This window comes from Prionailurus bengalensis, chromosome B3, assembly GCF_016509475.1.
Source record: "Prionailurus bengalensis isolate Pbe53 chromosome B3, Fcat_Pben_1.1_paternal_pri, whole genome shotgun sequence".
Taxonomy (NCBI): domain Eukaryota; kingdom Metazoa; phylum Chordata; class Mammalia; order Carnivora; family Felidae; genus Prionailurus; species Prionailurus bengalensis.
The window spans coordinates 3,859,474-3,878,762 of record NC_057355.1 but is presented as its reverse complement, the minus strand read 5'-3'; the positions used below and the strand labels follow the sequence as shown (position 1 = coordinate 3,878,762).

Here is a 19,289-nt window from a genome sequence, read left to right as displayed (position 1 = left end):
CTTCTCAGTGCCTAACCGTCATCCTGAGAGTGAGTCCTGACTCGGGGGCTGTGGCCCGCCCAGGGAGCTGTGGGACCCCAGGCTGCTCTGCACCAGGGGGCCACCTGCTTCCCTCGGGCCCCAAGCCCGGCTCCCGCACACTTCCATCTGCGCCTGGCATGCTGGGCATCTCCCCAGCAGGCCCTCCAGATGCTTCCCGGGGTGATCTGCCCAACAGCACGGCCCTCCCAGGCGGGCGATTCTACCCAGGGAGAAGCGAGGGCAGGAGCAAGCACAGAGGCACCTTTTCGCCAAGGCCAGAGGGCACCCTCTGGGGCTGGTGTGGCGGCCAGGGGCACCGGGGTAGGCGGGGGCGGCCCTCCTGTCCTCAGAAGCCACGCCAGTGGTTCAACTAGGGAGAAATGCCGCTTCCCGCAAACTGCAGATTTGCACGGTTTGCACAGTGCACCACGCGGCCAGCCGCGGCTGCGGGCGGCAGGGGAGAAGCGGGCCGGGGGAGGAGGCGCGGGGGTTGGGAAATCCACCTGGACGCCATCAGTCTTGCCAGAGTAAACAATGCTGACAGGAGTGCTTGCCGGCAGCCTGGTACAGGTTAGGGGGGGGTCACGGAAGCGGCCTGGTGACCCGCCTGCCTTAAGGTGGAGACGCTCTGGAATCTGTCACAAAGGACAGAGCTGAAAGCTAACGCCTGGTGGAATGATCCCGTTTCCTGGCATTCCGCACAACCTGGGAGTGCACACTCTCAACATGTCTTAAGTGTAAATCTGAGCTGGGATCAAATACACACATTGGAAGCCAAACAAACAGAAAGACCCACCCCCAGCGACCTCCGAGCGGGATCCATAGCCTACGTGGCACTAGCAATAAAAAAATATATATATGTATATATATTTTAAAAGCTGTTTCTCGGTTTTTCTTGAAGCTCGAGGGTCTAGAAAGAATTGCTGGAGTTATAAGGAGAATCTACCACCTAATTATCTAGAACTCTCCAACACAACGGCAGAGCTTAACTCGATCGAGCAAAGGTCTTTTGTTAACATCCTAGAATACGGGAGGTGGAAATCACTCTGTTCCTCTTCCTCAGAGCCGAACCCTGCAAACACCCCCTTCTTAGTGCAAATGTGAAAGTGACAGCAGCGACACGTTTGGGATACTCAGGGGGAGAGAAATGGTGAGCAAAGGGGTTTGGGTAGCTCATAAGGGATTTTGAATCGGAAGCACCAGCATTATCCCTCCCTTCAGCCGACAGGCACCGAGGGCCTGTTACGTGCCTCAACTGTGTCAGAGTGGGTGTGTGTGTGTGGGGGGGCATCCAGACACTGCAAGTCACGGCCAAGGTCCTTTAGCTGAAATGACACACAAATGGTTTCTTCTGAAGAAACCCTGTAAGATGTCTGGCTAATCTGTCTTGTGACCTTGGGCAAGTCACTTTACCAGCCCGGGTCTTGTTTCTTCACCTATAAAACACAGATAGTAAAACCATGGTGCCTTCGGGGTATTCCTGGCAGTAATGAAGGCTCATAAAGTGCTTTGAGATCCTTAGGATGAAAGTCTCTTCAGAACAGTAAAGCCTGATTATTACGCTTCGAACATGACATTCCCATGAAATCCCTGGTCAGGCTCGTAGCCCGCCTCTCAGTGAAGATTTAATAGCAGAGACTTGTCGTAAGTTCGTAAAGGACAGAGACCTCCATTACTGATACAAAATATGCCGCAGCGAACTAGTATATTAAGGGCTATTATCATGAATAATTAAGGCCAGGTTCTACTTACAGATTAATGAACCAAGTCTATGTTGTGATGTAGTGGGTTTTCATTGTGGCTTCCTCAACCAGCTCATGTCATGAAATTTACTTATTCTCAGCGGATCGTCCAAGGTTGCATGGATTAGCAGGTTTATCCCACAATAGAGGTTGGCAAAGTAAACTTCTGAAGGATACTTACGTGCCCACTGTAAGAAATAAACCCAATTAGAGGTCTCTTAGTGCAGATGAAGAAGGTTCATTAATGATAATGAAGGGCTGACCTACCCCGGGCCCCTAAGTTTGTAATTAATCTTGTACAGACCTTGCAGCTTGACTATATTGAAGAATATCAAAGTCATGTACGTTACTCCAGGCTAACACACACGCACGTGGAAAGGAGAACTCGGGCTCCTGCGCACTTTGGACAAGGTAATGTTACGTCTGATGGCGCATTCACTTGAGAAGGTAGAGCCTTATTAATTACATCAAATAAAAGCCTTTAGATAACTCTCGGAGTTTGAATACAAAAATCCGTAATTTCTGGGGCACCTGGGTGGCTCAGTCGGTTAAGCACCCGACTTCAGCTCAGGTCATGATCTCGCTGTTTGTGGGTTTGAACCCCGCGTCGGGCTCTGTGCTGACAGCTCGGAGCCTGGAGCCTGCTGCGGATTCTGTGTCTCCCTCTCTCTCTGCCCCTCCCCTGCTCGCACTCTGTCTCTCTCTCAAAAAATAAATAAATACTTTTAAAAATCCATCATTCCTGAATTCAACAGCATTAAGGAAGGGATGTCCAGGGTAAGGGGTGGAGTGTGGATTTTAAACGACCTGGCAAAGAGGAATTATAGACAGTAATGTGAATGTACTGATTGGTGGCATGACATAGGCTAGAACTGTCTCAAGACGAGTTAAAGCAAATATCTAAAGTATTAGTGTTTTTATCATGTGCTCCTTTTCTCTGATTGCCATCTTCTCCTGTGATTTGTAAAATCATGCTGCTATTGGAATTGGCCAGCGGAAAGTAATTAGCAACATCAGTGTGCCTGTGACTGCATACGGTGAGAGAGAAAACAAGATTACTTTCTGCTGGAGATAAGGGTCACTTTTAGAATTCTGGAACGTTATTTGAGAAGGAAAGGAGCTGGGTCACAGAAGAGGATGTTACAGCAGGGAGCTCTGTCTTCGCAGCTGGGGGACTCACCTGCAGCCCACCTGGATGGGCCCAACACTGAGAAGCATAGTTGACGCCATTCGGAACCATTAGGTTTCTAGATAAGCAGGGTAAACTAACTTTCAAGGGAATCTGGAATTCTTTTCCTGACTCAAAGCCGAGTTTTCCAAACATGCCGGGCAGTGGTATGCCTTTGTGCCTTTGCTCAGCAAGGACCTCCACCCACTCACCTCCTCCTCTGCGGGGGAGACCCCTACTTGTCCTTCCAGATGCAGGTCTAAATACCTCTTGCTCTGCCCAAGCCTTGCTTGGTGTTTGCAGATAGAAGTATACGCGTCCCTCTTGCTGCTGTCTCATACTCCGCTTACGTCTTCTTCGCGCAACTATCCTATTGGAAGGACTTCAGTGATGAATTCCCCCTCGAGGCCTGAGCCTTCAAGCACCGGGGCCACCTCTTAATCACCTTTGTTGTGGATCTAGCAACAGCAGTGACAAGACAGAGTGCCTGGTGCCTAATACGAGTCCGTTGATTCTAAATGCCAATGTTTACAAACCGACATGGCACGGGCTGACCCAATCAGAGTAAATTCTGGCTGTCATCAGTTGTCAGGGCTGTTCTGGAATACAGCCCTCCACATGGGGCGCCTGGGTGGCGCAGTCGGTTAGGCGTCCGACTTCAGCCAGGTCACGATCTCGCGGTCCGTGAGTTCGAGCCCCGCGTCAGGCTCTGGGCTGATGGCTCAGAGCCTGGAGCCTGTTTCCGATTCTGTGTCTCCCTCTCTCTCTGCCCCTCCCCTGTTCATGCTCTGTCTCTCTCTGTCCCCAAAATAAATAAACGTTGAAAAAAAAAATTAAAAAAAAAAAAAAAAAAGAATACAGCCCTCCACAGACTGCACAGCAGACGCTGGATGTTTATCAAAATAAGTTCAGCTGCAGCCAGAGTTACAAAGCAGGGCTTTTACCGCACCAGGGCTGGGGGTCACCATTCTCCCACCTGTGATGGGAGAGCAATGCCTTCTCCACGATGTTGTTATCAATCCGAGATGAGAAATCAAACGAGAAAGTGCTTTGTGCCTAATACGGGCTGACTGGTTCCGAATGTGTCTGTGCTTAAGGCGCCAAGTATTAGAAGCTCTGGAAGAGCGGCCCTAAATTCATCATTTCGAAAGAGATCGTTATCTTCCTAGTCGTGAGGGATCCTTTGGGGAGTCTGGCCTGGACCCCTTTCAGAGAAGGTCAGATTCAAGGGTCTGGGTGAGGTTGGTGGTTCTATGACCAGGAGGCCCAGCTCTAGGTAAAGGAGACCAGTCAATCTGGGGATAAACAGTGCCTGGTGGAAAATGCCCTGGGTCAAGAGCTCTCCAGCCACTCTGCTTCCCCAAGAGTGGCGTTCTCAAATTTTGCTGCACATTAGAATCACCTGGGGGAGCGTTAGAACCTGCCCTCCAGGCTGTTCTCCAGGTAAATTAAATCAGAATCTCTAGGGGGGTGGGGGGGGTGGGACCCAAATATGGGTATTTTCCAAAGCCCGATTGCATTATTGCAACGGACAGCCAAGGTTGAGAACTGGAGTCCAGGGCATCATGGCCACAGAGGCCTGGCAGGCCAGGTGACAAGCCTGTGTGAGACAATTGGGAGCAGTGAGGACCATGGTAAACTGGAAAGCACACGTCCTGTTTGCAGATTTTCCACTTTTAGAAAACAAACACGCCACTGAAGCCAACGAAACACAGCTGTGGGCCGGATTTGGCCCATGGGATACGGGTTTGCAAACCCCACCTGTGCTAACATTGCCTGCGAGGCCGCGGAAGGTTCTCAGAAGATGTCAAAGCCGGGCCTCAGGAAGCCATCGGCTGTGTACCTCCCAAGGACTTCCCCTACGTTCCCCTCTCTTTTCCCCCAAGCGGTGTCTCCCCAGATGCTATTGTTAATTGGCTTTTATTTATTTTACCTGCGTTTACATTTCAGGCGCCTAGAAAACGTATTTTTAAATGCCGCCGCCGCGCATGCCTGTGGAGGTTCAATTCCATCCTGGCAGAAAACGGATTCCCTCTGATTCCTGCTGACACAGCTCTAGCGGGTCAGCCAGTCCCGGTTCCTCTGTTTCAAGGGGAGGAAGCAGATCAGGCCGGCAGGCCGTTCCTTCAGTAGAACGGTCAGGTGTCTGCAGGATGGGGCTGGCCACGTGGGGCATTTCTCTTCTGGAAGAGAACGGGATTGGGCCACACTCACAGGAGCGCGTTGACATTTTTATTTCAAAGCCCTCGGTCCAAGCTCCACTGTGTTCCTTTACCTTCTCCGGGTTCAGAAGTCGTTGACTAAACTGGGTGTGGCCTGGACAAGGCTGAACGAGTCCTATCACGTTTTCCTCCCAGCCCATCCCCACCCGTTATTAGTAAGTACTTCCCTCACTACGCCGAGGCCCCGACCGGGCCCTGATGGCGGCCAGCCTCGGTGGGGTGGCTGGGACGCAGCCCTTCCCAGGAGGTTCGGCCCTTCTGCACGTCGGCAGGTTCCATTCCTTCAGCAGGTCTCCGTAGACGCCACAGAGTGAACGGACCGCGCTAGCTTCCCGTGTGGAATGTCTGAATCTCCTTCCAGAAGCGTCCCCGCTTTGCACGGAGTTGCCATCCCTCTGTCAGCTCTGCCGTTTAACGCCTTTCACAAATGAACTCGCCCAGGTCAAGGACTGTAAGGAAAAACAAACGTCACTTTACCGTAATGATAATTGCATAAGAATAAACCAGCACACGCGGAACAAATGAATGAACGATGGCCTCACCCTAGCCCGTATTTATTGCAGACCTGTAGCGGACAGGTTTCACGGGGAAAGAGGAAGACAGCGTGTGAGTCTCTTCTCAGTGTCACGGAGCAGTTTTGAGCCTCTGCTCTGTGTCCGTCCCTCTGTTAGAACTGGGGGGACAGAGACGAACTAGGAAGCGCCTGCCCTCAGGTAGCTCCCCGCAGAGTGGGGTGATCTAAGCGCACAAGCCAGCGAGCCCAGTGCTCTAACAAAGGGGTGTACAGAAGTTCCTCCAGAAGGAAGTGACTAACGCTGCCTTGGGGCACAGGGAATGTCTTGCAGAAGCTGGGACATCAGGGCTGGGTCTCAGAGGCACGCCCTTTCCCAGCATGAGCCTGACTCCAAGTTGGGGACAATGTCTGCCCTCAAGGGAAAGTCGAAGTTGGGCCCCATGACTGGTTCCCCAGCTCCGGTGTCCCAGATGCCTTCGCAGGGGCGGACAGGGCAGACACAGCCTTTAAAGGCCAGTCCCCTCCCCCTCTCCCATCACCCATTTCCCTCACCCACCCTCCTCACCCACCACTTGGGGGACAAAGAACCCCAGCGAAGAGGGAGGGCATTGGGCGTTGATGACTCACAAATAAAATGGCAGAAAGCTGGGAATGAAAGCTGGTATGCAGTATGCCCAGGTGTGTGTGTTTGGGGGGGGCTGGTGGGAGAGACCCAGATTGGGGTCCTTTATCACTGAAATTGTTTGGAATTGTTGGTGCATGGAGATGATAAAAAATAGATAGACTTTGTATCAACCATCCTTCAAAAACAGACAAATGAGCAGGTCTAGTTCTGTTATTGTTTTGAATTTCTCTAGAGACAACGTGCTCCCTTATTCCATGCACTCCAGGTGGACTCCTCCCATGCTCCCGGCCCCATTTGTCACGGAATAAAATAACTTCCTGAAAATTCAGAAAAAAAAAACTGAAAATTCAAGAGCACTGCCCACGCCTCGGGATTTCAAAGAGGATCCGGCTCTTGGTGTGCCCGGCATGTCACAGCCGGCAGGAGGGACCCGGGACGTGACTTACAAGTCCTGAACCCCCTGAGGATAAGCTGTTATGAGGATCCATCATGCCAACAGCCCAATGGTTGCCCCCCCCTCCATCTTGAACCCATGGGGCAACGGGATTGGGGAGCAGGGAAGGGCCTAGGGGGTCCAAGGAACCCTGCCTCTCCGGGATCCAGAGTGGGTGGATGTGAGATGATGCAAAATGTGTCTACGATTACTCTGATCCTCTCTGGAAGAGACATCAGAGCCTCGTGGGGAGGTAAAGAAACTTTCCCAAATGACAGCAGCAAGAAGTTTGTTTGGACCCAGAAGTATAAACTTACTGGTTTTTTTCAATATTAAAAAACATTTTTTAATGTTTATTTTTGAGAGAGAGAGAGACAGTGAGCGAGCAGGGAGAGGCAGAGAGAGAGGGAGACACAACATCCGAAGCAGGCTCCAGGCTCTGAGCTGTCAGCACGGAGCCCGATGTGGGACTCGAACCCACCAACGGTGAGATCGAGGTCTGAGCCGAAGTCAGACGCTCACCCGACTGAGCCCCCCTACCCCCCGGGGCCCCTGGATGTATAAAGCTATTGTTAAAAAGTCTTATAAAGACTCTACAGGCAGAATGTTTAGATTTGAACACTGTGAGCTTAGGCAAGTTACCTCATCTCTGGGTGCCTCAGGTTCTCATTCTAACATGGGGATAATAATAGTACCTAGAGCATTGGGTTGCTGGGAAGATTAAATGAGTTAATACGTGGAAAACACTTGGCTCGGAGCCTGGCAAGTAGGAAGTGTTGAACGACAGTAACCATTCTCGCTAGTGAAGGTGACCCACTAAGGTGTTCAAGTTCTGATGTCCTTACCTTCCCAGTGATCTGGGGTCTCTGACTTCTCTCCCACAGGAAATATTTAGGAAAATAAAGATTTCTCCAAGAACACAGGGTACTCTTCAAGAAGCACCGTCTCCCTGAAGTTAGCAAGTGGCCTCAAGAGCAGAGCACCTCTGGTTAGCAGAATCCTGTACTTTCGTGGTAGGAATCCGGCAGAAAGAGAGGGGCCCCTAAGGCATCTCTGCCTCATCCTTCAGTGGACGCATCGCCCCTGGTTTCCATTTCCTGTCCATCAGAGTGTCATTGGAGAGAATGGAGTGTCCCCCTCAACTGTATGTTACATTGCTTTCAAAAGTGAAAATTGTTTCCTTATTACACAAGCACTGTAAAGCGCTTGCAGAAAAAAAACAGCTTGAAAGAAAAAAATCCCCCATCTATGCTCCTCACCTAGACACCTTCTGGAACGCCAGGTGTATGACTTTCTGGATCTTCTACATCACATACACAGCGTAAAAAAAAAAAAAAAAACCCAAAATGTTGGCTCAGTATATATATAATTTTGTAACCTGTATTTTCCATTTGAGAGTATATCATGAGCATTTTTCCATGGCAGTAAATATTAATTCTACAACAACATTTTTTAATGGCTGAAGAGCATTTCATGTAACAGTCTTTCGATACAACTCTTACTGTTTCACGCACAGCTCCTTTCTGATTTTGAAATCTTTTGTTTTTTAATGTTTATTCATTTTTTGAGAGAGAAAGAGAAACAGAGCGTGAGCAGGGGAGGGACAGAGAGAGAGGGAGACACAGAATCTGAAGTAGGGTCCAGGCTCTGAGCCGTCAGCACAGAGCCTGATGTGGGGCTCGAACTCACAAACCGTGACATCGTGACCTGAGCCAAATTTGGACGCTTAGCCGACTGAGCCACCCAGGTGCCCCTGGTTATATTTCAAAACTGAGATCTAGACCATATAATTCACCATTTTAAAATGCAGAATTCAGTTGGGTTTTAGTATCTTCACAAGGTCACGCGACTATCACCGCTAGTTTCTAAACGTTTTCATCACCACCCCGCGATAGAAACCCTGTACCCATTACTCTGCTTTCCTCCCTATCCCAACCCTCGAAAACCGTGAATCTGCTTTTCGTCTCTGTGGATTTGCCTGTCTGTGGATATTTCGTAGAAATGAAACCATACGCTCTGTGGCCTTTTGTGTCTGACTCCTTTCATTCAGCGTCATGTTCCCAAGGTTCATCTGTGTGCTAGGATGAATCAGTATTTTGTTCCTTTTTTATAGTTTTCATCGTACAGATATGCATTTTCTTTATCCATTCATCAGTTACTGTAATTTTATAACACGTTTTCTAGTACCTCAGTGGTTCTTATAGTCCTCAGGCACTCAGCATCACCTGGGAACTTGTTCAAAATGCCAATTTTCAGGTCTCACCCGGACCCAGTGGAATCATAAGCCTCTTGGGGGTGGGGCTTAGCAAACTGTTTTAGCAAGTTTTTCACGTGATTCTGACGCCTACTTGTTTGAGAACCACTAGCACACCTTATTACACTTCTTAAACACTTTCTTGGCTTTTCTGGGTGTATTAATTCCTCTGGCCAAAGTCACTAGTGTTTTGGAACATATATCCAGGTTCAACTTTCATAAGCTGTTAAAGTTCCGAAATCTTTCATCCATCTTCTTTCATTGTTAGGGTCAATAGTTACCTGATACTTAAATTCTTCTCTCTTCTGTTTCTCTTGTTTCTAAATCCAGTCTGGGGTATTAGATCCAGATTATTATATATTTTTTCGAAATGTAGATTGTCTTCAAGAAAAAGATGTTCACCTTTGTATTCGATTGTGTGTTATTTAGAAGATCATCTGCTTTAGCCGGTGTTGGGGGCCCACTGTAATTTCTCTGTTCTTGGGCTCTTTCTTTGATACTCTGAGTTGCTATCGAGCACAAAAACTACAATTCCCAGAATGCACTGCAACCAGGGTTCTTATGTCTCCATTGCCTCACTTGTGGAGACCACATCTCAGGATAGCCAGTGTGTGTCACCCATTTGCCTGCCTTCTCTGTGTAGAGAAAGTTATACTGGGTGGGGTAGGGTGGGGCAGGCATAGTGCCCAAAAGGCAGAAGGCTAGTGGCCTGGTTTTCTGGCAATGATAAGGAAGCTACAGATATCATCCTTTCTTTTCTTCTTCTGTTGGTCTCTGTTTTGAGACCCGAAACAAGATCATTCCACGAACTAAAAACAACAGTACGTTTCTAACGTTTTTGCTCTGTCCACCTTATTGTTTAGTATCAGTTTCTCCAAGATTCTGTCTGTTTCTTGAAGCAAGGGTGTCTTCGTTTTCAGCAATGAGAATTAAAAACGATATACTTCCCTATGTTTTCATGGGCACGTTGAGAGAGATTGGTTGGATATGGCGTCCACACGCTTGTTTGAAATAGGGCAGCACATTCACCTCAGAGCCTGTGTCTCAGGTTCACTTTGGTTTAAAAAAAAAAAAATCACATTTGGACTGAAAGGGAAAGAGATAGTACAAAATGAAAAGAAGTCTTTGGACTCCCAGAATTCTATTGGTGAGAAGCAAGCAAAATTATGCAGCTGCAAACACAGGTCACCTTTCATAGAAAAGGAAGAAAAATTTAGACGTGGAAATGAGAGCCATGAGAATCACTCCTGAGCATTTATGGGACTGAATCCTAAACAAGGAACTTCCAACATTTGCCCAGCTGGATTTCAGGACTGCTACCAGCCAGTGGCTTTGGTGTACCTCCCGGTTTCTTACCCCCTTTCGAACAGGTGCATCTATGGTGGTTACTCTGCGCCTGTCCTGTCATCATATGTTTGGGGGGGGGGTGGTTTGGTGCAGATAACGTGTATCTTTAGTTCATAGTGAGGGGAAGTGTATATAAGGAGCTGCACTCAAAGAACTCTGCCCAAGGAGCTTCAGCTGCCTCTGAACTTGATTCAGACAATGAGATTCTGGGCTTTGAGCTGATGTTCAAATGGGTGAGAATTCTGGTGGCCTTGGAAGGGGATGACGGACTTTTTACATATGGGAAGGATGTAAATAATTTGTGGTTTGGAGGGGGACTCTGATGGTTTTAAAGATATATCCACAAGAGGATATACTGTGATACTTCTCCTTCAAGAGGTGGACTTTAATTCCCCTCCCTTGAGTGTGGGCTGGACTTAATGACTTGTTTCTGATGAACAGATATGGTAGGAAAGATGATGTGGGACTTCTCAGACTAAGTGATAAGAAACACCGAGGCTGTTCCTTCTGCTCCTTCTCACCGGCTCTGGAGGACGCCAGCCGCCATATTGTGAGGACACTCAAGCAGTCCACTGGAGAGATTCACATGGTGAGGAACTTAGGCCTCCTTCCCACAGGCATAAGTCATACTGGGCGTGAATCCTACAGACTTAGGTAAGCCTTCAGGTGACGGCAGCCCCTGCCAACAGCTTGCTGCAACCTCCTGAGAGAATCTGAGTAGGACTGCCTGGCTAAATTGTTCCTCGACTTCTGACCTACAGAAGCTCAGAGATAATAAATGTCTGCTCTTTAAAACCACTAAGGTTTTTTTTGGGGGGGGGGGGCGGTAATTTGTTACACAGCAATAGATAAACTAACACACTACACTGTAGCAGAGCTTGAATCCTGATACCTTTTGATTCTTGACATGGAAAGAAGGATCCAGGCCAAGAGCTCTCCAGGGACAGCACATGTAGCAGAGAAAGGTACCCGTGTCATAGGCACAAAACTCAATAAATCTCTGTACAAACTGAAAACCTGTGCAATCAACACCTAACTCAAGAAGCGGTTTATTGTCAGCACCCTGGAGCCACATCTCATGCCCCCTTCCAGTCCTTATGCTCCCAAGGGAAGTTACTATCTTGACCTCTAACAGCAAAGACAAGTGTTGCCTGTTACTGTACCTAACATACATGAAACTATTTTTTTTTTGTCTGACTCTTTTTACTCAACATTGTGTTAATGAGCTATGCCCAAATCGTCTATAGTTGTGGATTGCTCATTATAATTGCCCTGTAGTATTCTATTGTGTGAAATCCTACAGTGTGTTATCCATTCTGTTTGTGATGGGCATCTGGATGGTTTCCAGCCTTTGGCTATTATAAATAGTCCAACTATGAACATGTAAAGATAGGTTTTATGATGGATATGTCTAAAGATTGACAAGTAGATAGGCAGATGACTTCCCATATCTTAATTTTTGGATACGCAAAAGAGGAAACTGAAGGTTGTCATAATCGGAATCCGTGTTCCCAAAAGCTAGTTTGAATTACTTCTGAATCACAAAAGGGTTTCCATTGGGACTGTTCATTCCTGCACATTCACGCTGCCTACCGTGTGCAGAACTCTTGATAATGCTGTATGTCAATGATACCTTAATTAAAAAAAGATCTCTTGGGGGAGAGCCTGGTCCTACTCTCCAGGAGTTTTCTACGTGGCACAGATTAAGGGGATTGGGCAAGGAGCCACGTGGCTGCAGGGCAGGGCAGAACTCCGTAAAAGCCACAGAGATACTTTAATGAAGGGAGTCAGGGAGATTAAGGGGGGCTTCTTGGAGTGTGGGTCTTGGATAATAGACATAATTAGATACTCAGAGTTGGGGATGGGGTGGATGAAAGGACATTTCAGGGGGAGGAAACGGGAGGAGAAGAGTCACAGAAGTTGACATTATTTATAGATCACCCACCTCATTAAAAATGATTTGAAGAATCTCAAGGGTGGGAAACATATCTTCATTCCAGTGCCCGCCTCCCCCCTCCGCTCCACCCCCTCCGCTTCTCTGTCGTTAAAATGCACGCAAGCCACTTTGTTTCCTCCTGTAAAGAAACCTTAAATCAGATGCAGCTTCCTTTTGAACCAAAGCTTACTTTATCAGAGATGGGTAGGTCTGAAAGATGCCAAGTTCATCCGTTCGTCCACTGAACATGGCTTGCGTGTCTGAGCCACGGTCCCCGGCCACCGGGGGTGCAGGTGGGTAAGGGATGGCTCCAGACAAAGCAATCCCCAGCCATGCAGTGGCTGTAAAATAACTAAGCAGCAAATTCCTGGCCAGGCCTTGCCACAGGGAGCTCGCTGAAATGGATGATGGTATCTGCACGGTGGGGGAGACATTCTTCCCTTCACCGAAAAAAAAAAACAACAAACCCACAAAAAAACAACCCAACCCTCTTGGCTGCAGTGGCGGTCAGAGAGGCAGACTGCTGAATGGAACGAGCTTCTGGACAAGGTGTGCATGGCACAAAGATAAGGCACTGCTAGAGCCTTGCAGGGGCGTCCGCACTGTGTGTGCACAACTCACGGCGTGTGCCAGTGCCAGCGGGGGAGGGCTACCCGGAGCCATGTGAATTGTGTTCACGACGATGTGCTTCCTGCGTGAGCTCTGAGCGGCCGTGGGTGCAGAGATGCAGCCATCGCTATTGATACGGGAACAACCACCAGGAAGGGGGGACCTCCCCGTCTAATCTGTGTTGAAGACGGCACAGGATGTGGAAAAGGACACCGGGCTGACGTAAGTCCCAGACGAGGACCAAAGAAGGGGTTCAAACAGTGTGTGAGAGGCCTTTCCACACAGAGCTGAGGGCCTCAGCGTGCAGAAGCCGACGCGGACATCGGAGCCCCGATGTGGTAGGGCATCGCGTCACAGTAACACACGCACGCACACACCTGGCGATGGTTCCGGAAGCTGTGCATGGCGCATTTTGTACGATAAATTCAATTCTCAGTAACGTGAGGTGCCTGGATGAGACCAGCCCAAGACGCAAAAAGACCAAACACAGTATAATTCTTCATACTGTCTTTAAAGTCCTGAAAAAAAGCCTTCTCAGTATATTTCCGGACAAGGTGGACTGCACCCCAGCGACTAGAGTCCATCGTGCAGAAGGGCTTGGCCGCACGGGCTGCTCGGGCCAGACAGTGAGGGTCCCATGATTCGGGTGTTCTCCCTGGGGAATGTCTTCTAGTTCCGCCTCAAGACCGGCTCTCAAAACACTGTCGAGTCCGTGCAAAGTCGTTGTGCTGGCAATCGGCATAAACTAGACAGCGAACTTGGCCACCAAGAGGGAAAAGTCCACCCTCCTCACGTGGAAAGCACTCTATCGCCCTCCTACCTGGGGTTTTCAAGGTTATCCGCCGAGCCCCACCTCGCCCAAGCCCTGTGAGCGAGGGAGCGGTGACCCATCAGACGTGCCCTCGGCTGGGAGCGCTCTCGGAAGGAACCTCTTCTCGGGGGGCCGTTGAAGGCTCTCCTGTCATCAGGGTGGCCAAACGCCCAGGGGGCCCCTTGGGGGAGCGTGAGGGAAGGCAACTCCTCACACTAGAGTTACAGAAGCTAAGGGAGGTGCTCGTTCAAGAACCCACATTCCCAGTGGGCCTCCCCCACCCCCCCCCACCCCTGCTCTAAGCAAAACAGCTGTTGTTTAGGCTTTCTTCTAATCGGCCTGCATGGTGCAGATGCGGAGCAGAGGGCAGAGATGCTGGGGCCTGTCCAGGGCCTGCTGACGGTCAGTGTCGTACCCAGGCAGAAACAGCCCTTGTTCTGGACTCCTTCTCCAAGATCCTTGATGCTTCCATTAACACCTCCGCCGTCTTGCGCCCAGAGCCCCCTCCTCCTGCTTCCCCCCAAACCTAACTGAAAACCCCTCCAAGCGGTTTTCCTCAAATCTAAAAATAAAAGGAAAGCTGTGTCTGTGTTGCCGAGGCCGGTCCACCCCAGGTCAGGTCCTCGTGGCTGTGGCTGCTTCTGGCAGAGGACGACGGGTCAGGCGAATGGACACGGCCACCCCGCCTAATGACAACGGCTGCTGAACTGAGATACGGGGTTCTGGAATACTCAGAAGGGCTTAATCCTCTCTCCTGCGGCCTTTTCTCCTGGTATTTCCTGAGGACAGTTTGAGTCCTGCAGCGACTTGCTTTGGGTCTGACTAAGCGTTTTCTCTGGAGAGGAGCAAGCTACAACGAGGGCCTCATTCCTGGATGGGAGCAAGGCCCGGGAGAGGCCCAGCGAGGAAGAGAGCCGGGGCCCTGGGCCTGCGGCCTGGCTGTCCCTCGCAGAGGGGAGAACGTGTGTGGCGTGTGGCTCTACATTCGCAAGGGCAGGAGCTTAGCTGCAAGATCCCCTTGGTTTTTTTCTGAAACGAGAGCAAACCGCGCATTCTCCCCCAGGGCCAAAGACAAAGTTTTCCTCCGGGAGCACTTCTTCCTCCGTCGTGGAACATCGGGTCCAGGAGGACCCCTGTGTGCTGTGACACACGGGCGGCACAAAAATCCTCTGATCTGAGCCTCGACTTGGCCCTCCCGGGCACCTTTGTGGCAATTCACAAAACTGCTGTCGTTTGCGTATGCTGAGATGTTTGTTAAGCGGCAAGACCCCGAAAAGAAAAGGGTCCTTTTCACTACTCCGTGGTGACAGAGAGACCGGAACGGGGGGGGGGGGGGGACCTTCACGGGTGGGCTGGTGACAGGGAGGGGTACAAGGGAACCTTCTGGAGAGCTGGGAAGGTCCTAAACCCTCGGCCTCCGTGGTGGCACTGGGGGACACGTGCATGTGTGAAAATTAAAAAGTCACCACGGTGTATGCTTCAGATCTGTGCCTTTTGGTTGCTGTAAGTTATGCCTCAACGCAAAAGAGAAATTAAACTCTTTTAAATGCCTTTTAAACTTTTTAAAATGCCGTTTTCATTGCTTGGATACGCCGGTAGTTTGGGAAGGGGACTTCTATGTCCAAAAGCTAAAACATGCGTTACTTCCATATTTCAAGCCATCCCTGGGCTCCCTCCTACGATACCTTCTGTGCCCAAGCTCTTACCTCATAAAACATGACCGACTTTCAAGGGTCAAAGATGATTTTTCCCCATCTGTCATTCTTGTCCGTGGCGAATGTGGACATGTCACTTGGAATGTAGCACGGAGGCCCTGATGAAATTGGAAAAGCATGTGGAGATAAAAATCATCCTGGGATGAATCCAGACACTTCCTGCCACTCTCCAGATGTCACGGAGCTGGGAGCCACCCTCCCGGGGGGGGGGGGGAAGTGATTCAGCCCGCCCCGGCCAGATGTGTAGGAAGCCGCCTCGGCCCCGCATGCTAACACTGTCCTGATTGTGCAGAGCATATGTGTTCGGTCAAGAGTGAAAAAATGCAGGCAGGGGCACACGCCAGGAGTCTTTCAAGCGTGGCCCACCAGTCAGCCTACAGCGCGAGGCCCCGATCCGTCCAGTCAGCAGATGTGTGTCACCGGGACGCAGGCTGAGGCTGGTCAGACGGTAACAGAGCTCAGTGACCTCATGCACACACTCAGCCCTTCCTGAGAACCTCACGCTGCAGTTGTCATGCCGTGGGACGCGTGTCAGCTTGATTCCGAGGCTGCCTGCCACATCCACGCTCGAACGGCACCGAGTGGCAGAAACGCCCTTTCCTGCACCCAGCAGCGTGCCAGGGCCTTCCACCGGCGGGCGGACCGGACCAGCACCCCCGGGTGCCCCAGCGCGGACTGCCGACTCCGGGTCACTTTGAGCCATCTCGAATGCAGCCGCATGCAGGCTGTTTGGGGGAAAAAATGTCCCATTGCCAGGTTCTCTCTCCCTCCTGGTCTGGCCGGGGGCCCAGGCTGCCCGCGACACCCCTGCCTTGGTCCCCCGGCAAGCCTTCAGGGCTCCCACCGGCCCGGCCCGTCTACAGCCCGCCCTGAATGTGGAGTTTCTCCAAATGTTCTACACTCACTGAGAAAGCCTTTGCAAGAGCCCTGGCTGCTCTCACGAAAGAGGGTTAAACGTGCGTGCACTCTCGCACACACACACACACACACACACATTCCTCGGGAAGAAACAGGGAACCACATACGATGTCACTCAGAGAGAGGTGGACAAAGGGCAAGGCCAGAGACACTCTGGACGAAGCCAGAAGGCCTCGTCAGGAAAGCCTCTGTGTGCCCACAACCCCTCAGCTGGCCAGCAGCGGGGGATACTGTTCCGAAACAGAAGTCACGGTATGTAGCCCTCGTGGGCGAATATGGCTGGGCAGACGTAGAAACGTTTCTCAATGCTTCTTCCCACCAACTGCTTAGAAACCAGGTCTTGGAGAGATCTGCACCCGCCCCCCCCACGGCTTTCACCCGCAGACCTCCCAGCCTCTGAGGAATTCAGGGCCGGCACAGAAGGACTCTGTTCCCGGGGCATCCATAGTCCTCGTGGGCTGTCCTTTTTGGCAAAGGCACACACCTGTTCTCTTTCCGCCCAGACACCAGGAAAGCCAAAAGGACTTCAATCATCACGTCAGCTCATCCAAAAACTATTGCCTTCCTGTCCACACAAAGATTTCCCTTTACAGTCATGGCTCTGGTTGCTGGAAAGCTGACCCTCAGGACGGCAAGGCCAGAGGGCCCCCCTCGTCCACAGCACACCCCCTTCCTGCAGGGAAGTGTACCCTTCTGGACTGTGCAAACCGACCTATCTGCCAGGCCCCATTTCAGTTCCAGGCACCGAAAGGGGTTGTTGAAAAGCTGACGGAACATCACGCCTGTGGGGTGGATCCCCTCCCCTCGCAGGGAGAATTCTCCGGGAAAAGCAACGGTCGTGATAATACATACCTGTGGCTCATCACCAGTCATTTACTTGGCTTTAGAATTTGTTTTTGTGCTTACGTTGGAATATGGGTCTGCCCGAGGCTGTGGGAATTCACAGCACTTTAGATAAACTCCGTGTCCTTCCCCTTAAAGACCTGGCTCAGGCAGAAGCAGACTGGGCCAGTCTGCTGTGCTGCCTCCCCGCTCAGAACCAGACATCACGACGACCTCCCGAGGCCATCTTTGGCTGCCACTGTGCTCCAGGAGGTGACAAACCCTCCCTGTCCCGCCACCTGCCTCTGTGCTCCCAGGTCACCGCCTCCCTCTGACATCTAGTCTCCTAAAAAGCTTCTCACGTAATGGCAGGGACTTAAGCGGGCCACCCTGGGCATTTCTGCTTATTTGCTGAACACGGTTTAGATGGCTCATTGCCTTTAGGGAAAAGGACTAGAGAGGCGAATGGTGAGCAGGAAATTATGGGGGAGAAGAATATCGTGTCTAGAATGTGAGCGTCCCGAGGGCAGGGGGTTTTTTCTGTGGCCGTTTCTCCAGCACCTAAACCAGCACTAGCAACATCACTGAGAGTCAACAGACATCTGTCAAGCCAATGAGAAGGATCCCATCTCTAGAAATTCTGTGACATTGTTTTCTTAAAAACCACGAGCAAATGAGCCTGGGAAAACTCCAGACAAAAATCCCCTCACAGCATCAACTCCTGATTTTCTGGGGAAATGGTTAAAGCAGGTCTACTCGGGTTTATTTGCACCATTCAGCACACATTTCTCACCCCCAGTCACGTGCCGAGGACGGGGCCCAGATGTGTGGGGCTGGAGCTCTAGGAAGGCCGGCAGCCCCCCTCCCCACCCCTCCCCGCCCCCGCCCTGCACCGGCCGACAGACGGGGCCTGGTGATCCCACACCACACGGTGGGCTGAGTGCTTCTCAGTGCTGGAGACGGGCTCTGGCAGCCGGGGAGGGAGTGACTAACTTCTCACTTTGCCCGGGGGCCTTGGGGAAGGCTGGGACTTGAAGCCTCAACAGGAGTTCACATGCCTGGCAAGGGGCAGAGAGAGAGGGAAGGAGTCCAAATTCTCATCTTGGACCATGGTTCCATCAGATTACACATTTACCAGAGTCGCTGACAAGGAGCCAAACGGACAAGCAAAGGTTGGCTCTTCTCTCCTTTTCTCTCTTCTCCGGAGAGGGATGCTAATAATGAACAACGGTGGCCCAGAGGCAGGCGAGGGTGAGGAAGACACGGGGAGAACGGGCCGCCTGGACAGCCAGGCCCTCGGAGTCACTGGGGCCCGGCCGTATGTGCTGTTCGCCACGCAGACGGGGGTCTGAGAGCCACATGGCTTCCCCATCAGGCTGGGCCCTCGGAGGTCCCCGCCACGCCGTGCACCTGCCTGGCACCTTGCAGAGAGCCGGCCGCCGGGGGGGCTGCTGCATCGGGACGACGGACAACAGGACAGACAGGCAGTCCTGAGACAAAGGGCGCTCTCAGGAGAGTGAGTGCTGCTGAAAACCTGCTGCCCGTTAATTGCCGGGGAGTGAAGGATGCCAAGGTATCTTAATTCAAATCTTACCTCACCGTCCCAGGGACCTTTTGTTGCTGTAAGTAAGGATGGTCCTCGGTTCCAAGAAGAAAATTAAAGGCTGCTCCCGAGATGAGCACAGTCATTTGGATGAAAGAAAACACACAGTTGCATTTAGAGATCAGATCTCAACAAGACGGGGCACCACCTCCCGCCCAGGGAGGACCGGGCCACAGGAGGCAAAACTGGAACTCATGCGAGACTCCTTTGCCCCTGTTACAGCACCTCTCGCCGGGGATCTTGACACATATTTCAGGCGCTAATTAGTTCTTGCGGCTATTGCCACGGGTGCATATTACACATGCCCATTTTCCTGATGGGAAAACTGACAAGGACACGGACAGGAGAGACGTTCTTGGAAGGAAACCATCCTACGTCTGCTTAACCGGGTTTGCCCAGGGAGAGCTGTGGCCTTGTCGCTTTGGCCCGGGGGCCCTGTTTGCTGAAACAATACCTGAGCCACAGAAAAAGTTAAGCATTGGGTCGACACGTACGGAGTCACCGACATCTTGAGCACAAGAGCCCCAGCTCCAAGCCGCGGCTCATTCT

General features: G+C 51.1%; 1 long non-coding RNA gene across 1 annotated transcript in view; it reads right to left on the bottom strand.

Moving 5' to 3' along the window:
- Nucleotides 1-4,810: 4,810 nt before the first annotated feature.
- LOC122468192 overlaps nt 4,811-19,289 on the bottom strand; it is a 111,003-nt gene continuing 96,524 nt past the window's right edge. Inside the window, exon 3 of the long non-coding RNA XR_006293152.1 lies at nt 4,811-5,602. This is a non-coding gene — a long non-coding RNA (uncharacterized LOC122468192). The remainder of the gene's footprint in view (nt 5,603-19,289) is intronic.